General features: G+C 45.4%; 2 protein-coding genes across 2 annotated transcripts in view; both read left to right on the forward strand.

Moving 5' to 3' along the window:
* The window catches only part of LOC309550263 (uncharacterized protein), a gene marked incomplete at both ends in the record, with an annotated part of 667,886 nt that overhangs the window by 619,843 nt on the left and 35,539 nt on the right, over positions 1 to 12,504 (forward strand).
* LOC309549859 (gastrula zinc finger protein XlCGF66.1-like) overlaps positions 1 to 12,504 on the forward strand; it is a gene marked incomplete at its 3' end in the record, with an annotated part of 187,184 nt that overhangs the window by 57,173 nt on the left and 117,507 nt on the right. The gene's annotated exons all lie outside the window — the stretch shown is intronic.

Consider the following 12,504-nt stretch of genomic DNA (forward strand, 5'->3'; position numbering starts at 1 on the left):
GAAGCAGACTAAGGACATGGATTACTGGAACCATCTCCTGTGGTCTGATGAGACCAAGATAAACTTATTTGGTTCAGATGGTGTCAAGCGTGTGTGGAGGCAACCAGGCAGTGCTAGAAAATAATGGTGGCCACACAAAATATTGACACTTTGGGCCCAGTTTTGACACTTTAACCTAGGGGTGTACTCACTTTTGTTGCCAGCAGTTTAGACATTAATGGCTGTGTGTTGAGTTATTTTGAGGGGACATCAAATTTGAGGTGCTCCCTATGGCATTTGGTGTAATGTGTTGAGTTAGCCACAGGGTGCTATACAGGTCCAGGGTTGTAGTTCATCACTATGGAACTTCATACCTATGGAACCCAGTCCCTGAGGACCTCTTCGGGGATATGTCCGCTATGATGATTAAAGCATGGACCTTATATACAGTCCAGTATTCAGGACAGATAAGTCAGGGTCACCCTGTAACTTTGACCATTACTCTATAAAACATTACTAAGTCTGGAATGTATTCCCCTTACGGCGTAAGCTTTTCAAACTTGGCGCTAAAATTCAGAGCTCAGTCTCAGGTGGTCACACCGCTGGTCACACCCTTTAATGCCACTTCCCCCTAGAACCCTGATAAGGTACTCAGGGGCCCTTTCACCACACGTTGCAGGACAGTCAACACCTGGGTTACCGCGTACTTTCAGACACACTGCACCCTATTCCATGAGTACCCCACAGGGGAATACCCTCACTTATAGCTATGGTGGAGACCAGGAGAAATGGAGCCAATTCTAAATCACAGGAGATTGGCTCTGCCAAAGGTCCACTCAATACTCAGCCTTGGAGTGACAATGTGTCTCTTGTACCGGAGTAGGACCCAGTTTTACCACCAATGCCTGTATCCGGTTCTAGCTCTATCTCAGGCACACAATATGTGTCCTACCTGACGAAAGCAGAATTTTCTTTTGCCTTTTTTCTCTATGGTGGTTAAGCTAGAAGCTCATTCCAGAAGAGTGGTGCAAATTGAACAGAAGGACAGAGCAGCAGAATGTCTTAGTGGTCATCACCTTGCAGCACCGGGTTGCTCAGTTCAAACCCCAACTGGGACACTTCTACCTGCATTGCAAGATGTCAAATTAGGCATTTATGAACAGGAGGAGGTTTTCCAGCATAATAAGCAGAGATTTTTTTCAGCGGCAATGCGGGAGAATGCAGTTAGGACACCTCTAGCACTGACTGTATGTAATGGCAAGGGGTGCTGGAGTGTGCTGTAGGGTCTATTTCAGCTCTCTGCTGGGGGGTCTATTCTAGATGGAGGGGATCTATTTTGGCAGGGGGGTCTTTTGTTGCTGGTGGAGGACCTACTATTGCTGGGAGTGGGGGGTGGGTCTTACATTTCTGGGGGGTCAGTTGTTGCTGGGTGAGATCTACTGTTGAGGGAGAGGTCTGTTGTTGCAGGCTGATGGAGAGTCTATTGGTGCTGGCTGTGCGGAGATCTTTTTTTGCAGCCAGGAGTCTATTGTTGCTAGGGGGGATTTTGTTACAGGTGCTTCATTGTTGTTAGGGAAACTATTGATACTGGTGGGGGTCTTTATTGTTACTGGCTGCAGGGAATCTATTTTACTGTTTTTCTTGTTATCATTACCAAATCCCATACAAATTACTTAGCACCATAAAATGATACCTGGTTCAGTATTGTCAAAAAGGGCAGTACTGGGAGGTGGGTAGGGGATGAAACCAAGAAATGGTGCTTGGAGGTGGATAGAGGGTGGAACCAAGTAATGGTGTTTGGAGGTGGGTAGAGGGTGGAACCAAGTAATGGTGCTCGGAGGTGGGTAGAGGGAGGAACCAAGAAATGGTGCTCGCGGGTGGGTAGAGGGTGGAACCAAGGAATGGTGCTCAGAGGTGGGTAGAGGTGGAACCAAAGAATGGTGCTCAGGAGGTGGTAGAGGGTGGAACCAAGTAATTAAGAAGAAGAAGAAGAATCAGCGCAAGATGCCACTACTGGGTGGACCCCATTGATGGGACAGTACCTCATATAAACATAAATAGTCCCTTAATACAATGTGAATACTATGTGATGGTCCCCTGCTAATAAAAAACAATAACGTTGCAAAATAACAAGGTGTATAAGGTGCTTGTACAAAGCAAGAATAAAATTGATAGCATATAACTCAATTTTCATATAAATAAATTTGCAAGTGATATGGAAAAAATTCCAATAAGTGCCCTCTGAAGAGTGAACCCCTACGACACCAGGTGTACAGATAAAGAATGAATTATTCAGTAGAACTCCTTGAATGGGATGATAAATAAGGTGGAGTAAGTGCCCTATGAAAGGTGAACCCCTAACAACCAAAGGGTTGTACCACGAGTGAGAAATTTGTGCTAGTGATAATAATAGGTGCAAGAAAATAGCACATGAATATTAATCTGATGAAGATATCCAAACACAAGTAAAAGTGTTGTAAAATTCTTGGTGTAAAAAAATCCTGTACCCCAAAGGAAAATAGGGGGGGGGGGGCAAATAATGGTGACAAAATATGAACAAGAGGTGAGACAATAAATAATCATAAAAGTTCATAAAAGGTGGAGTGGAGAACGATGCTTCCGGCAAATGATGGTAACAAAATATAATGAAGGGGTGAAAGAGTAAATAATCATAAAAGTTCATAGAAGGTGCGGTGAAAAATGATGTTTTCAGTGATGACCCAGTGCAAAAAACTTTTGTGAGCTAGGAGATCCACATAGGTGTAAAATGGCCGCTCACCTCCATGTACACTCAAAATGAGCGTTTCAGGTATGTATGGTCAACCTGCAGACCCTCCAGATCAGGTTTCCAATCGGTCACACTATTCCAATAGCAATACACTGGTTATGCTGGGTAAATGATGTAACTTCTCTAGTGACCTCCGGTGTATGGGGATGACTGTAGGCTTCCTGTGATACTCGTTTACCAGAAGAAAAAGGGGACTCTCATGGTGTAGTACGTTATAAACAGTTTTAATAGGTAAATAAAATCGCACTTACAATTGAGAAGAAAGAAATCAGCATTAAATGATGGCAAGGATCCCGCGGTATCGGTCCGCTCCTCTACTTCCGGTCACGGCCGTAGACCGGAAGTGACGTCACCACGGCTTCTCCCAAAGGGCCGTGACCGGAAGTAGAGGTTCTGTCCCATCAATGGGGTCCACCCAGTAGTGGCATCTTGCGCTGATTCTAAATCTATTTGGTTTGTGGTGACACCAAGGAGTTAGCTGCAGAGTCCGGGTTCTCCATTTATATTCTAGCCTCCACCTCTTATCCCCACCTTCTTTCTGGTGGTAGCGCATAGATTTCCTTTTCCACTTATTGGAACCAAGTAATGGTGCTCGGAGGTGGGAAGGGGGTGGAAGCTAGGAATAATGCTCAGAGGTGGGTAGGGGGTGGAAGCTAGGAATAATGCTCGGAGGTGGGAAGGGGGTGGAACCTAGGAATAATGCTCAGAGGTGGTTAGGGGCAAAGAAAGGGGGAGTTCCTGCACCTATTCTCTGAGAAAACAAGCCCCGATAATGAGTCTCCTATTTGCTTGATGTGGCCTTCATGAGCTTAGCCATATGAGTTGTCATTGGAGGATGCTGTGTCCCTAAAGGGTATACTCAATCATGATAATTGGATGTGTCCTTGGGGGGGTTGCAGCATCTTCTGATGGTAACTGCATTTGTTGGTCTTGTTCTTCAGGTGTATATCTGTCTGCAGGTGCAGCCTGTGAACCTGCGTTAACCCTTGCCTCTCTTCCAATGCAATGGAAGTTGGAATGAAAAATATTGATTCTATCCTAAAGAATAATAGAGTATTGGTCAGAGGTACAGGGTGACCCTGTCTTATTTGTCTAAAATAGTGGACTGTATATAAATTCCATGCTTTACCACCAATGTCCGTTTCTGGTTCTAGCTCTATTTTAGACACACAACATGTGGGCTACCTGACCAAAGCAGAATTTTCTGTCGCCATTCCTTGGACAGATTACGTATTAATACGGCCATCTTTGTCCAGAGCTCCAAAACTCCCCGCCTCTTCTCCTGATCCAGCTTCCCAACCGGAATCAGATCCCGATATGCCGGTCCTAGAGGATGCAGAGACAGGAGGGAATGGAGAGGATATGGATGCCGTACTGGAGGAAGGTGCAGAGGATTTCTCTCCCCCACATTGTCATTATAATGAAGAAGGACCTTCACACAACATGCTTGCTAACGTTGAAAAGTTAATTTCCTCTGTCTGCAAAATCCTTGACATTATACCAATAAGAAGAAGATTGGGATTCTGGCACTCCAAATGGTTTATGTCTCTACAAATAAGCGGATGCTTAGGGGAGTGCGGACATTATTCTCCTGTATTAAACCACTTCCCGCCCAACGACCTCATATGACATCATGGACTTTGAGTGAAGATATCTGGATGATGGGTGGAGCTACAGGCATCATTCACATATCTTCTTATTCTGCAGGTGATTCCCTGCACTGTAAAACCAATCATATGGGCTGTTCAGCCGCTTGATTGTTTTTACAGGTGCCACTCTCCAGAAAGTAAAAAATATATATATATATTTTTTTCAATGGTGTCGTCATTTTTTGTTTATTTTGCAAAAAATAAAAACCGCAGAGGTGATTAAATACCCCCAAAATAAATCTCTATTTGTAGGAAAAAAAGGACTTTGATTTTATTTGGGTACAGCGTCGCACGACCGCGCAATTTTCAGTTAACTTAACGCAGTGCCGTATCACAAAAAATGGCCTGGTCATGAAGGGGGGTAAATCTTCCAGGGCTGAACTTGTTAACTGACAATTGCGCAGCCGTGCGATGATGTACCCAAATAAAATTGATGTCCTTTTTCCCCACAAATAGAGATTTGTTTTGGTGGTATTTGACCTCCTCTGCGGTTTTAAAAGTTTTGCGCTATAAGCAAAAAAGAAAACAATATTTTTTACTTTCTGCTATAAAACATCCAATAAAAAATGTACAAAAATCAAATTTCTTCATCAATTTATGCCAATATGTATTCTACTACAGGTTTTTGTTTAAAATAAATCTCAATAAGCGATTGAGCAAACCAATTTTAATTGGTTTGCGCAAAAGTTATCTCATCTATAAACTATGGGATATATTTATGGAATTTTTTTTTTTTTACTAGTAATATCGGCGATCGGTGACTTACAGCGGGACTTTATTGCGGCGGACAAATCAGACACTAACTGACACTTTGTGGGAACCAGTGACACCAATACAGTGATCAGTGCTAAAAATATGCACTGTCACTGTACTAATGACACTGGCTGGGAAGGGGTTAACATCAGGGGCGATCAAAGGGATAAATGTGTGCCTAGCCAGTGTTTGTGTATTGGGGGAGGTGCTTTTACAAGGGGAAGGCATGGATCAGTGCCTCTGCTTTGCAGGAACACAGGATCTATGCCTTTCCTACTGACAGAACGGCAATCTGCCTTGTTTACATAGACGGATTGCCATTCTGCCTGTGTACCGAACGATCAGCGGGTGCCGGCGGACATCACATCTGCGGGACCTGCTGTGTAGAATCACTGTGGTAGGGAGCCGCCGGCAGAGCGCACTTGCGCACGCTACCTGGAAGTGCAGGATCACGTTTATATACGGGGTTCTGAGCAGCACGGCTGCCCTGTAGCAATAAAACTGCTATAGGGAGGTCGGAAAGTAGTAAAGACTTTTTTCTTTCACACCCCCAAATTTTGAGTCCCCCAAAATTACATTCCAGACTCTGAATCTATTAGGTGTTTAAAAGGGGTCCTTAACCGCTTGCCGACCGCCGCAAGTACATATACTGCGGCGGTCAGCCCCGTGCAGGCAAAGTGACGTATGGGCACGTCACTCGCCTGTGAGCCAATAGAGGGTGAGCGCGCGCCGCCGGAGGCGCGCTCCCACCCTCGCTCGTTCACGGACACCTCTGCGCGAGTGACCAGCGGACCCGATGTCACTCGCGATCATCAGTTACAGAGGGAGAAAAGCAGGCGGCTAATGTAAACACAGCCGCCTGTCATCCTCCCTTGTGTAACAGCAGAGATCATACGGTACTGCTATGTAGGATCAAAGATCTGTGCTGTTACATGAAAAGCCACATCCCTGCACAGTTAGAAACACGCCCTTAGGGACACACTTAACCCCTCCTTCTCCAATAAAGTTAACCCCTTCCCTGCCAGTGTCATTTTTACAATAACAGTGCATATGTATAGCACTGATTACTGTAGTAATGTCACTGGTACCCCCAAAAATGTCAGTCAAGGGTCTGATCTGTCTGCCGCAATGTCGCAGTCCCACAAAAAAAAAAAATCGCAGATCGCCGCCATTACTCGTTAAAAAAAAAAAAATGACAAAAATCTTTCCCGTAGTTAGTAAACGCAATAACTTTTGCGCAAACCAATCAAAATACGCTTATTGCGATTTTTTTTTTTACCAAACATATGTAGCAGAAAACAAATTGGCCAAAAATGTAAAAAAATTTTGATTTTTACATTTTTTTTGGGGGGAATTTCATATAAAAAAAAATGTGAAAAATATTGTTATTTTTGCAAAATTGTCGCTATTTTTTTGTTTATAGCGCATGATCAAAAAATCGCACAGGTGATCAAATACCACCAAAGGAAAGCTCTGTTTGTGGGAAAAAAAGGACGTCAAATTCGTTTAGGTACAGCGTCGCACGACCGCGCAATTGTCCGTTAAATTCACGCAGTGTTGAATCGCAAAATAGGGCCTGGTCAGGAAGGGGGTAAAATCTTCCGGGGCTTAACTGGTAAAATCAAAGAAACCAAAAAACAACTGTGAAAGGGGGGGGGGGGTGAGCGTGTGATGGTAATAGGCATTCATATATTTCTCCCCCCTTGGTGGGAGTGGAGATGACCTATAAGGATATACAGTACATACACACACAGCACAAGGCCGTGTTCACCCTATGAGACATTTCTCAGGGCTGCAGTTCCTCTGAGCTCCACAAGGTGGTAATCTCACTTCTACCCAGACAGGAAGTATCTATAGAAGACAGGAAGTAATGTCAATTATAGACAGGAAGTGATGTTACAGGAAGTGATGACAAGTATAAAACACGTTTTCGGGTGAAAGGTGAGTTGGGAGGAAGTAGAGAGGAGACATTGCTGGACGTGGTAGCAGACAAGGTAATAAGATCTTATTTTCTATTTACACCCAGCAACCCCCCGTCATGTCCGTCCTCTTCCTCCATAGTCACTGTGACGTCTTTTATCTCCAGCAGATGATGATACACACATATATAGTGTGGAAACCTAGAGTAACCCCTTCAGGGTCAGAACATTCCTCCACTTACGGGGTCAAAAAATTCTCTTCATTCTGGAGATTTGTCACCTTTCCCACCAATCATCTTCTCACCTTAGCAGTCTCTTGTAACGAGGGATGAGATTCGGATTTGGGTTTGGATTTTTGACCCCTTCAGAGGAGATTATTAACCCGAGGAATTGGATACTCTGCTGTTCAAATTCACATTTCTCGGGTTTTGCGTAGAGCCTGTGTAGCCGGAGTCGGTGGACTACCTTTTTAACGTGTTCTCGGTGCTGGGCCAGGGAGGAAGAGAAGACCAAGATATCGTCCAGGTAGACAATTACAAAGATGTCCAGATAGTCTCTGAAGATGTCGTTAATGAAGTGCTGGAAGGTGGCCGGGGCATTGCAGAGCCCGAAAGGCATCACCAAATATTCATAATGCCCGAATCGGGTGCGGAATGCTGTCTTCCATTCGTCCCCCTCCCTAATACGGACCAAATTGTAGGCTCCCCGCAGGTCCAGTTTGGTGAATACAGAGGCGGTTCTTAGTCTCTGGAAGAGTTCAGGAATCAAGGGTAGGGGGGTACCGGTTTTTGACCGTAATTTTATTTAACTCCCGGTAGTCCACACATGGCCGAAGTGAATGGTCTTTTTTTCTCCACAAAAAAGATCCCAGCTTCTGCCGGAGAAGTAGAGTCGGATTAATCATTTCTCTAGATTCTCCGTCACATAGTCTTTAAGGGTACCCAATTCTCGTTCTGATAAAGGAAAGATACGTCCGAAAGGGATCTCGGCCCCTGGAAGCAATTGAATTGGACAATCATAGAGGCGGTGGGGGGGGGGGGTAAGGTCTCAGCCCCCTGTTTACTGGAGACATCCAAGTATTCTTGATAAGATACTGGGACAGGGGAACGTATCTCCTTATCAGCATCCATACAGAGTAGGGTGCTAGGAGCACTGTGGCGTACTGGCAGGCAATAATTCTGGCAGTAAGGGGACTGGAACTTGACGTCTCCAGAAGGCCAATTAATCTGCGGGTTGTGCGCCTGCAACCAGGGTAACCCCAAAATAACCGGAAACAAGGGAGAAGAGATGGAATCCAGGCACAACAACTCCTTGTGTCCTTTGAGAGTGGCCACAGGCAATGGAGGGGTTTCTTGGGTTACTGGCCCAGACTTGATGTGGGACCCATTCGCTAGGAAGATGGAGAGTCCCTGCGACTTGGGTCGAAGTGGGATGCGTTGATGAGCAGCAAAGGTAAGGTCAATGAAGCAGCTGCATGCCCCGGAATCAATAATAGCAGTGACCAGGATCGGGCCTTCTGGGAGCTGGAATGAGATAGAGAGAGCCAGGTGAGTGGTATTGTTGACAGAAACTGGATAACTTGAGGGGAATATAGAAAGGCACTTACGCATCTTTGCTGGGCATGAGCGTACAAAGTGTCCAGCCTCTCCGCAGTACAGACACAGGTTGTTCTGACATTGTCGTGAGCGTTCTTCTGTTGATAAGGAAGGACGCATAAGCCCAAGTTGCATCGGCTCTGACGTATCTGATTCAGCAGTAACCGGAGCAGTGTTGCTGGAACGGGCACCGGAGGAGAAGGTGTGGATGGGATTAGGAACCCGTGGCAACATCCAGACTGGGCGGGTCTGCTGCGTGGACCCCTGTGCTCTACGCTCACGGAGCCGGCGGTCTATCTGTATAGCCAGGGTGATTAATGCCTCTAAGGTCTCGGGTAAACCCACTCGGGCCAGTTCATCTTTTAAGTTTTCTGAAAGACCCAGGCGGAACTGATGTCACAAGGCTGCGCTGTTCCAGTGCGTGTCCGTACTCCCAACGCCTGAAGTCAGTGACGTAATCCTCTACGGCCCTGTTGAAGTGAAATGAGCACGGTTTCTGCTGTAGCAGTGCGCTGCGGGTCTTCGTATAACTGCGCCATTGCATTAAAGAAAGCCGACATGGAGTCCAGCTGGTTACTGCGCTCTTCAAGCAGGCGGTGAGCCCAGGACTGAGGTTCACCTTGAAGCAGGGATATGATGAACCCCACTTTGGTTGCTTCCAAGGAGAAGGTTCGGGGTTGCAGGGAGAAGTACAGCTCGCAGGCATTGCGGAAGGCTCTAAACTTGCTCCGATCCCCAGAAAACCTTTCCAGCGTAGGGACCCTTGGCTCAGGAGGCAGCATCACCACCGTCGGACCAGAGGGATTCCCGGAGGGATCCATGGAAGCAGCAGAAACTGTAGGGTCCGTGGAGGGGGTTAGGGACTGAACAAGCCCCTCCAACTGGGTATAGTCCTCTTGCAGGGACTTAACTGCTTTGGTAAGGACCGCAAGGTGCTGGCAGATTTCGTCCATAGGAGAGGCTCCTCTAGCAGGCTCAGTCATTGCTGTGTTGTACTGTCACGGGGTAACGTGGCAGAGCCTGACGTTAGAGGAGTGGCTTACCGGGTAACTGGCGTGGCACAGGTTCACCAGAGGCACAGAGTCTAAGTGTTAGCCAGTTTTCACCAGGACCAATAGCCGGTAGCAGGTAAACAGATCAGGACGAGACAGGAGGATAGTCAGGACAAGCCAAGGTCAGGGCGGGCAGCAGGTAATCAGAATCCAAAGACAACCTGGGTCAGGTAAACGGGAACAGCAGATATAACAGGCACAGGATACAGGAGAGCTGAAGACAACACAGTAACCACCTAGAGTGACAGCAGTGTTTAAATAGGCCGTTTTGGCGCCAATTTGGTAGCCTCGAACTACACTGAGGTAGACTCGAACTCTGCCGAGGTAGCCTCAAACTCTGCCAAGGTAGTCTCGAACTCCGCCAAGGTAGCGCCGAACTCTACCAAGGTAGCCTCGAACTCTACCAAGGTAGCCTCAGCGCATGCGCATAGATATTCGCCGATTAGCGACGCCAGTGCGCCTGCGCACGGTATTGAGTCCCTGACAGCGCTTTTATAGCGTTGTTTTTGCACCATGTTGGGTAGCGAATTTAGACACTATTTCATGGGGACACACAGTTTTAAGAGTTGACATAATTGTGTGCGTGTGTGTGGGGGGGCGCTTTGTTTTTACAAGCATAACATGCAGATTTTATCGTGTGTGAAAATGTAATTTTGTTTAAAGCCCGTCTCTGGGGAAACAAAAAATTACCAAAACCCAAATGAGCATTTAACCCTTGTATAATGGGGGCAGCCCCACTTCAAGGGTTACATTATCATTTTGGTGTAGGGAACCAGTAAAAGCACTTTTACTTATCTGATCCTCTGATCCCTCAATACGGGCACTCTCCTCTATTCCCCTACACTCTGGCAGTGGACTGTATCTCCTCCTGTCCAATCAAGGGCTTTGGGCTCTGCATTGGTCTTGATGGTCTCAGATAACCTGTGACCACTCTTTATAAAAAGATCCCCCTAATTAACCCAATCTACATGTTCCAATTCCCACTAGGGGCAACCCGCCTATAACCCCTTATATCCCCATCCTAATATTGTCCAACCAATGCAATCCAGATAATTCTTCATTATTCATCTACAGAGAAACCTGCATAGATCACATGACCACTACACCATTGAGGATGGAGGAGGATCAGAGTCACATGACTGAGAGGTTATTAAGCCACACCCTGGAGATCATCTACATGCTGATCGGAGAGGTGAGGAGGATTTTGGGAGGTCACATGACATCACTCTTATCTATACAAAATTGCAATATATAATCCACCACGTGATAACAATTCAAACAATAATTGATAAGTGTTCAAACATGTGCTAAGTCAACACCGTGACCACACATAAAAGTCCAAAGAAAATATCCAAAACTCAGTAAATTGTCCACCGGGTGAGATACAATATAAAACAATGAAGGTAATATGCTGAGTCTACAGCCTAATGACACAAATTGTCCAATATATCTGTTGAACAAACTCAGTCTTTGTGCAACGAAAAGATGATGATGTGAAGATGTGATGAAAATAAACTGGTGATGAAGTGATCACGACAAGTTGGTGACAGTTTCCCACCACCTTCTAGATGTGCTTCTTACCAGATAAAAAATGCAAAAGGGCATATAAATGATCGCTATTGAGAAACTCCTGATAACACCTCAAGAAACTCAGGGTGAATCAATTATCCCTTCACCAAATGTTCAGACAGCTCCTTACCGGATGTAAAGAAATGGAGAGCATTTCAAAAATGTTCCTTTTCTTCCTGTACTGAAATGATGGGAAAGTTTCTGCTGGCACTTGTCCTCAATTTACCATCCACAGCAATTCCACCTGCTAAGTGTCCTGTGTCCAATGGGCCTTTATGACCAATATTCCCAGAAAACACAAGGCGATCGGCTACTTCTCCTCTACTTCTAGGCACTTTTTTCTCCTTCTCCTGCTCAGATCCACTTAGTCATACAAAAAAAAAAAAAATCCATTTAGACAAGAAATCCTTAAAAAGGGAGGCTGTAGAGAGAGCCTGGCAGTGGAGGGATGGGGAGGAGAGTCTGGTTTGTATGCTGTGCGCTCAGCGGTTCTTTCTATGGATTCCTAAAGCTCTGCTGCAGCAGGATCCTCTCTTCTTCTCCTTCTTGTGCACTGCTTGACTCAGCTGACTCCTGTGCTCGGGATGCAATGCTGCCTGCCGATCGCCTTGTGCTTTCTGGGAATATTGGTCATAAAGGCCCATTGGACACAGGACACTTAGCAGGTGGAATTGCTGTGGATGGTAAATTGAGGACAAGTGCCAGGAGAAACTTTCCCATCATTTCAGTACAGGAAGAAAAGGAACATTTTTGAAATGCTCTCCATTTCTTTACATCTGGTAAGGAGCTGTCTGAACATTTGGTGAAGGGATAATTGATTCACCCTGAGTTTCTTGAGGTGTTATCAGGAGTTTCTCAATAGCGATCATTTATATGCCCTTTAGAAGGTGGTGGGAAACTGTCACCAACTTGTCGTGATCACTTCATCACCAGTTTATTTTCATCACATCTTCACATCATCATCTTTTCGTTGCACAAAGACTGAGTTTGTTCAACAGATATATTGGACAATTTGTGTCATTAGGCTGTAGACTCAGCATATTATCTTCATTGTTTTATATTGTATCTCACCCAGTGGACAATTTACTGAGTTTTGGATATTTTCTTTGGACTTTTATGTGTGGTCACGGTGTTGACTTAGCACATGTTTGAACACTTATCAATTATTGTTTGAATTGTTATCACGTGGTGGATTATATA

Source organism: Pelophylax lessonae (genome assembly GCF_965119305.1).
Source record: "Pelophylax lessonae genome assembly, chromosome: 3".
NCBI lineage: Eukaryota > Metazoa > Chordata > Amphibia > Anura > Ranidae > Pelophylax > Pelophylax lessonae.